Source organism: Hippocampus comes, unplaced genomic scaffold (genome assembly GCF_001891065.2).
Source record: "Hippocampus comes isolate QL1 unplaced genomic scaffold, H_comes_QL1_v1.1 scaffold322, whole genome shotgun sequence".
Taxonomy (NCBI): Eukaryota; Metazoa; Chordata; class Actinopteri; order Syngnathiformes; family Syngnathidae; genus Hippocampus; species Hippocampus comes.
In genome coordinates, this window is record NW_017805137.1 from 1,248,502 (window position 1) to 1,256,192 (window position 7,691).

Here is a 7,691-nt window from a genome sequence, read left to right on the forward strand (position 1 = left end):
CCAGAACCCCTACAAGCAAATCTATTAGCATCTTCGCGCGTGTGTGTGTGTGTGTGTGTGTGTGTGTGTGTGTGTGTGTGTGTGTGTGTGTGTGTGTGTAAGTAGTGGGGGTGTATCCTGCAGACATGGACAACACTAATGATATTGTGACCTGTTCTTTGTCCTGAAACAAAGAAATACTTGGCCACACTCTTCTTTGTCACACACACACACACACACACACACACACACACACACACACACACACACACACACACACACACACACACACACACGTATAATACACAGTAAGTGAGGTGTGTGTCTGAGCGTATGTGACGTGCACATCTCTCTACAAGCTGCATGCATTTTGAGGACCCTTCATTGAGATGCAATGATTTTTTTGGTGACGTGTGTCTCAAGTGGCTCTTCACACCTCCAACCTACCCTCTAATTGCCGGGTTTAGTGTGTCCAAATGTGTGTGTGAGTGTGTGTGTGTGTGGGGGGGGGGGCATGTATGTGTGCGTGTGTCTGCGTGATGATGTGTCAGGCGTAAGAGTGTGCTCTTGCATATGCATGGAGGGAATCATAAGTGATGATTTTGGAGAGCAGACACGTCCTGATGTAATTATAGAATTTATTTGACTTGTTACCCAAACTCATACAGACAAAGACCTTTCGGTCCTAATGTTTCATTAACACTTATAACACACAATACGAATGAAGAAAACAACAGAAAAATCCAGTTGCTGCAATTATTATGTGACAAGACATTTTTTTTTAACACAGCTATTTAATTTGCATGAGAGAAAAAGTGTGTATCCCGTCACGGATTCTAAATGTCACATTTAGGTAGAAGACTGATGTCTACTATTGGTAGTGTAGAGCACATGAACTATAGACTAACATTCTGTACCAGGAGTACACAAAGCCGAGTCCATGGAGTGCATGTGTTTGTACAACATAACCCTAATTTTCTCCTACTGTCTTTCAGTCTCTATTTGCTCATGTTGACAAAACACACACAAAAAAAGAGTGTTGCTCAGCCTTCAACCCCAAGCGTGCAGAAATGTGCATGTGTCTATATGTGCATTGAGTGATAGCCATGGGAAAGGATTAGGATGGCTTTAGACGGGCTTTATTTAATAAGCAGCACAACGGCTGCACCGGATGGGAAACTCCAAAAACACACGCACACAGGCATGTGCACGCACAAATACACAAACGCACACACACACTTATACACTCCCACACACCAGCACACTGGGCTAAAGGACCCGGAGCTGTGGTTTTGTTACGGTCAAAGCTGGACTGAGCTAAGAGGCTAAGTGAACCATGCGTGAGTTTGACTAGGTTTCTTGGCCCTGGTAATTGGGACTGATGGACCTGAAAGTGAGGGATGAACCAGGGAATACAGGATGTCTGCACTGGTAGGCTCATTCCGAGTCAGTGTGTGTGTGTGAGTGTGAGTGTGTGTGTGTATGTGTGTGTGTGTGTGTGTGTGTGCGTGCATATGTGAATTTCTGTTCCTCTAAAAGTGAAAATCATCAGTCTTTTCTCAGCAGACCAATTAGATGAAGGAGTCGCGTGGTCCTCAGGTGTGAAAGCCCCCTTCTGGTAACAGGAGCTTGATTATTGGTTGTACAGTGGAACCTTTGAGGTCCAATACAATCTGTTCCCAAGACGCACATGGTTGACCTCTCATTTGTTTGGATATTGAATCAATGTTTTCCAAAACAAATAATGGGAAAAAAATTTTTTTTTTACTTAACAGGAAATATTCTAAGTAACAATTGAACATTTAAATCATTAAGTATATAGACAGAGAGAGAGAGAGAGAGAGAGAGAGAGAGAGAGAGAGAGAGAGATGAAGAAGCCATCATGCAGCATAGCTCAATTCTTTCTCTAAACAATCTTACATTTCTCGTTTTACAAGTCCCGGTAATACAAAACATTTTTTTCTGTGCAAAACATCAAATAAAGGTGAGGCGTCCAACCAGCTCCAAAGAGGACGCCCTTTCTTGAAATAAAACATGCAAATGTATTCTTCCGGAGTACAATCAAACATTTTCAACAGAGGCATGTTTCTCAACTAGGTCAGCAGGATCAGATGGCTTGAGATTAGAAGAGCACGTTTTAAACCGTCTTTTATTTATTTATATATTGATTTGAATACATCTTGTTGTCATCCGCAAAGGCATCTGATTAGAACGATTCAAACCAGAACCTTGTGAGCGGTGAAGAAAGCAAGAGGTGAATAAAAGATGACGGCGAAAGAGCGGAGAGGTGAAGCCCGTGTCTGCACGGCACTCCTGGGAGCCTAAAATGCCTTCTCATCAGTAAACTGTGAATAATTCATCTTGTTACCGCGGCAAATACACTCATACACTCACACACAAGCATGTATGTGCACACGCATAACATCGTATGCATGTCACACACAGGCCATTTTTACAGGGTCCGATGCGGGGCTTGTATTATTCACTAGCTTATGAACTCTGCGGAACCCTTCACTTTTTGACTGTCTACGCGTGTGTGTGTGTGTGTGTGTGTGTGTGTGTGTGTGTGTGTGTGTGTGTGTGTGTGTGTGTGTGTGTGTATGTGGTATGCAGGGCTTCATTTTTATGCTTCCAAATGAAATGAGGTAACAGAATGGCAACAATTCACCCAGACGAGTCAAACACACACAACCAACACACACTATCTTTGCAGGGAATAGGTCATTAAACCACAACAGTTGATTTTGCTATTTTTCACCCCGGGTAAGGATGAGCGTCAGGGTTGGAGATGCTTCCAAAGTGTCTAATAAAATGCAGCTGTGGTGAAGAATACAGCCTGACACAGAAGGGCCACAGATTTGATTTCATTGCAATTGTAGTCCTGTGCACGTTTTTTTTTTTTTTTTTTTTTTTGAGCAGCTAGTAAATTGCACAATGATTGTGTAAGACTCCTGGAAACAATAAAGGAGTCATAGCAGAATGCAAAGAACATTCCGAGAAATTGCTCCATTTCACATTGTAAGATGATGATGATGATGATGATGATGTGTGGAAACAACGAGTGTCCGAGAAACACAAGGAGCTTTTTATGGTCTAACTCTGTGATTAAACTCATGTTCACGGTTCATAAAACATGCTGTGGAGCATGCTGAAAAACCCTCTTGGTATAAAAGGGTGGGGCAGGGGGGGGGTTCAGTTGTGAAAAATATCACCTTTTGTTATATTTGTCAAAATATCAGCGTGTTCTGATAGTATCAGTATTAGTAAAAAAAAAATATAGCCCCCGATCTCTAATTTGATTTGCAATAAGCAACAATGCCCGAGGAAAAACAACCAGGCTGTGACTGAGGTGTTACTGACTAAGTGTCAACATTTGCTGTCCACTCGCAGGCACATTCATTGTGGGCACAACCACTTCTGGAAGATAAAATAAAAATTTGGGTGAAAAAAAAGGCATTCTTCGTTTGCCAACGACTGGGGACAAATCTAGTAAGCAGATGCAGTGCAATGTTCATGAAGTTGTAACACTATTTTTAACTTTTACCAATAGAAAGGAAACTATGCCTTCAATGTTTCCACAGTTGGAACATTACAAGCAATATGTCATACTGTCATAATGTAAAAAATAGTTCACACCTTACTGTTATTAAAACTTAAAAACAATGCACTCATTTTGAACTTCAAAAACAAATACCAAGGGTTTGTGTCACATTTTCTCTTTCTTAACCTTCTCTTAAAGGGGAAGTCAACCCCAAAATGTTCTTTCGAAGAACATGTTCAATACAGTCCCACTAGTCGAAACACGGCATTCTTATTCATATTGCGTTTGCGGAATAGAAACCAAGCAGTAAAATCCACCAGTTTTTGTCCATCTCGGGGGCGGGGGCAGTTATTTTGTCACTTGCTGTTGACTGAAAATGACATCACACTTGCTCATGGCTCATGTAACGACCAATCATCGCTCAGCTTCAGAAAACAGCCGATTGGTGGTTACCTAATCTCTGAGCAACTGTGATGTCATTTTCAGTTGACAAAAAGTGGCAAAACTGCCGCCCCCTGAGATGGCTAACAGGTGGATTCTTGCTGCTTAACTCATAAACCACAGACACAGGATGAATTCGAATGTCATGTTTAGACTAGTGAAGTTGCATAGAGCACATTATTGTAAAGCTTGTATTGTAAATTTTAGGCTTGACTTCCCCTTTAAGAAAAGAAATATAATGACAACTAAGAAAAAGCCAAGGAAATAAAAACTCAATCAGCTCTGGAATAATCAACTATTTCTAAAGTTGGCTTGCACTTGATATCATGTAAAACAAAATCAGAACGAAGGCTTGCAAAACTTTAATGAGGTCTCAAGATAATATCTGAATGTGTGCGTTAGTCAGAGGTGGTGATTGATGTGGTGACCGTGACCTCTGGCCCAGAATGCTTTGGACACCTGTCTTCTCACGCAAGGACCTCCAGGACGCTCCCTTTCAGTGCAGATCCTGATTTATGAGACCCCAAAGGCTCCTCTTTGGTGTTTTGTCTCTATCTCGCTCTCTCTATTTTCCTCTTTTCCTTGCTCTCTTTCTCTTTGACACACTCTATACCTCCATCGTGAAGGGCCACAAGAGAAATGGAGAGAAATGACTGCTGTCATTTTTTTTCTCTTTTAACTGGGCTGGCGCTGCTCTCTCTGTCACCGAGCCCTCGAGGGGAGAGGACATCAAACAAAGGAAAAAGCTTCCACACTTTATTGTCTTTTACCGCAGAGTGCTTAGATCTATTCTCACTCTCACCTCTCCTTGAATAAAAAAATGTTTCAAATTCCGACTTGTCGTCTCCTCTCTCCGGCCTCCTCGACATCTCTTATACATTTTCTACATTTTGACGGTGCTCTTGGAGGGTGACAACTTGTCAAAATACTGAGTGAGAGGAAATGAGGGAGTCTCAGTGTGAGATATCAGTGAGGCTCAAAGACAAAACAAATCTCAAGTCCAAACACAGTGGTATGTGGTTGAACTCTGGGATGATTGATTATATTGTGATTATTTTGACAAAGAGGACTCATAAATGTCATCGGAATGTTAGTCTTTCCGGGCGGTCGATTGGCCAGCGCGCCGGCCTGACAGTGCGGAGATGCAGGGTTGGAATCCGGTTCTGGCCTTCTTGTGTTGCATGTTCTCCCCGTGCATGGGTTTTCTCCGGGTACTCCGGTTTCCTCCCACATATTAAAAACATGCGTGGCAGGTTAATGGAACATTCTAAATTGTCCCTTTGTGTGAGTGTGGACGTGAATCGTTGTTTGTCTATGCGTGACCTGCGATTGGATGGCAACAGGTTCAGGGTGTCCCCCGCCTACTGTCCGAAGAGAGCTGGGATAGGCTCCTGCACGCCTGCGACGCTTGTGAGGGTAAGCGGATCAGAAAATGGATGGATGGATGTTTGTGAAAAAAATAGGTTATGTTAGCCTAGCTTCCCATCACTATCGCGGCTATGATTTTCTCAGGATGCATTGGTAGTACTTCATTGTGATGTCACACATCCATCCATCCAAAGTAAAAATGAAAGTAAAAAGACTGTCACACCATAACTATTGTAGGCTTCGTTGCTAAGTAAAATAAAGTTCGGTAAAAGCGCACGCACACACACGTCCACGCACACACAGACATACAACCTCCAGGCGGTGCACCTGGGTACAGCACACATGCATGATTCATTTTCTGCAATGCATACACATATACACACACTTATGCAGTTACACATTCCCAAGCAGCTACACAAAGATCACCAAAACCGATTGCAGGTTACCTAGCCATCATCATCAGGAGGCCTCACAACATGTCACATGATCATCTGGGAGACGATACATTGCACATCCACACACACGCAGTGGAAGGAAAACAGCAGGGAGGATTGATCTCCCGCCATGATATTGATTAGCCCACCCCCCAATCCTGACTGGAGGATGCCAACTGTGTCAAGCCATTTACTTCCTGAAGCAATCCTGCAAGGAGGCTGAAAATAACAACGATGTAAGAGACATCTTAAAGGGGAATTCTGCTGGCTGCAAAATGCCAGGAAGTCTACAGGGAAATTCTTGAGTTCAATGACAGGTGCTCCAAGACATTTTTTTTAACCTTTGCCCCTGGTTCAACTCAAAAGTGTGTGTTTATTTGTGCAATATACAGTCGTGTAACTCCCTGCCCTTACCTCGCCCCTGGTTAGTGTGTAATATGAGGGGCTAGTCTTTTTTTATGCATGTGTTGTATTGATACACATTTGAAAAGGATTATTTGAAACAACTCAACATAGCAATGTCAAAGTGTTAACCATAAATAATGAATGCTAAATTTTTTTAGCTTACGTTATACAGGAAAACCTCTAACACTAAATGCCCTGGAGGTCATGCGTTCAGAATTTAAACAATATATTCCAGTAAAAAAACTGCACCAAATTCAAATTTAAATGCACAAAGCACATCCGCATCGCGAATCACCCTCACATGACAGGCTCTATTTCTCATAGACAGCGCACGTGCGCTCGGGTGTAAAAAAACTGGCACGTCTTGATTTTCCTGCAGGTGCAAGCCTTGCTTAGCGTGTTTAGGAATTTGACAGACTGTGCTGCGCGTGCACCGAGGGCGTTTTCTTTTGACCTGACAATTTGATGGCTGAAAGTCGACTAAACTTGAGACCAGCTCAGAGCAGGTCTAATTTGTGGTGCGAGTGCTGTAACGCAATTTTGGCTGATTTGATCGAGGTGCAGGCAGACACGTTCGACGTGAATATGTTTCATGGATGTCATGGTATGTCATTCAGTAATACGACAACATCTAATAATAAAAATAATAATCTTCATCATCATAATTTATGCTGAAAACAGAGAGGCCGATGACAAATGTGAACTACAACAGAGAAGCTTGCATATAAGCAGTGAACATTTATTTTTCTTGTGATCTTATAGCGCCTGCCGACACAATAAGTCACGGGTGTCAAACTCAAGGCCCGTGGGCCAGATCCGGCCCGCCAGGTCATTTTATGTGGCCCGCGAAAGCATATCATGTATGTCAACTTGCTAAAACCTGTACCGAAATATCAACTTGTCATGTGTGATACATAACGTTGAGATTTTGCAATCATTTTGTGACCCTGTTTATACTCACTTGAACAATAATTGAACACACTATTATAATTGACTTGACTTATTTCAAAACTAGTAATCTATTAAAATGTTGTGTACAAGTGATAATTTTGTGGTTTCACTATCATAACGGCCCTCCGAGGGAAGGTGTAACTCCAAACTGGCCCGCGACTGAAATGAGTTTGACACCCCTGCAATAAATCAACTTCCAGCCATTCGGCTATGGGGATTTAAGTCATAAGTACAGACAGAAAGGAGCACACTTTGGCCACGATCCTCCTTCCAAGCAGCTTTATGTTTGTGCTTCTGCTGCCTGAGCATGCGAGGATGTGGAAACAAGTTGATGGAATAACCACGCTCACAAACATGTGCAGACACAATGGATATTTCTCAACACTTTGGCCTTGAGGAAAAAAGGAATAAATCATGAGTGCAAATATTTGGTTCGCAGCCCGAGGTTCCCTCTGAATACACCATCGGTTGCTAATTATGAAAGTGTGATATTTGAATATGTCTGTCGACGTGTCTGGTTTTACATTTCTCCTTTGTGGATTCGTTTTTCTTCTCAGATTTAGAACCGGTGA

At 42.3% G+C, this 7,691-nt stretch overlaps 1 long non-coding RNA gene across 1 annotated transcript; it reads left to right on the forward strand.

Annotated features, from left to right (window-relative positions):
* The first annotated feature begins 859 nt into the window (after positions 1–859).
* LOC109514134 (uncharacterized) lies at positions 860–4,762 on the forward strand. Its single transcript, XR_002167938.1, has 3 exons — positions 860–1,410; positions 2,178–2,326; positions 4,370–4,762. It is a non-coding gene; the product is annotated as an uncharacterized LOC109514134 (long non-coding RNA).
* Positions 4,763–7,691: the final 2,929 nt, after the last annotated feature.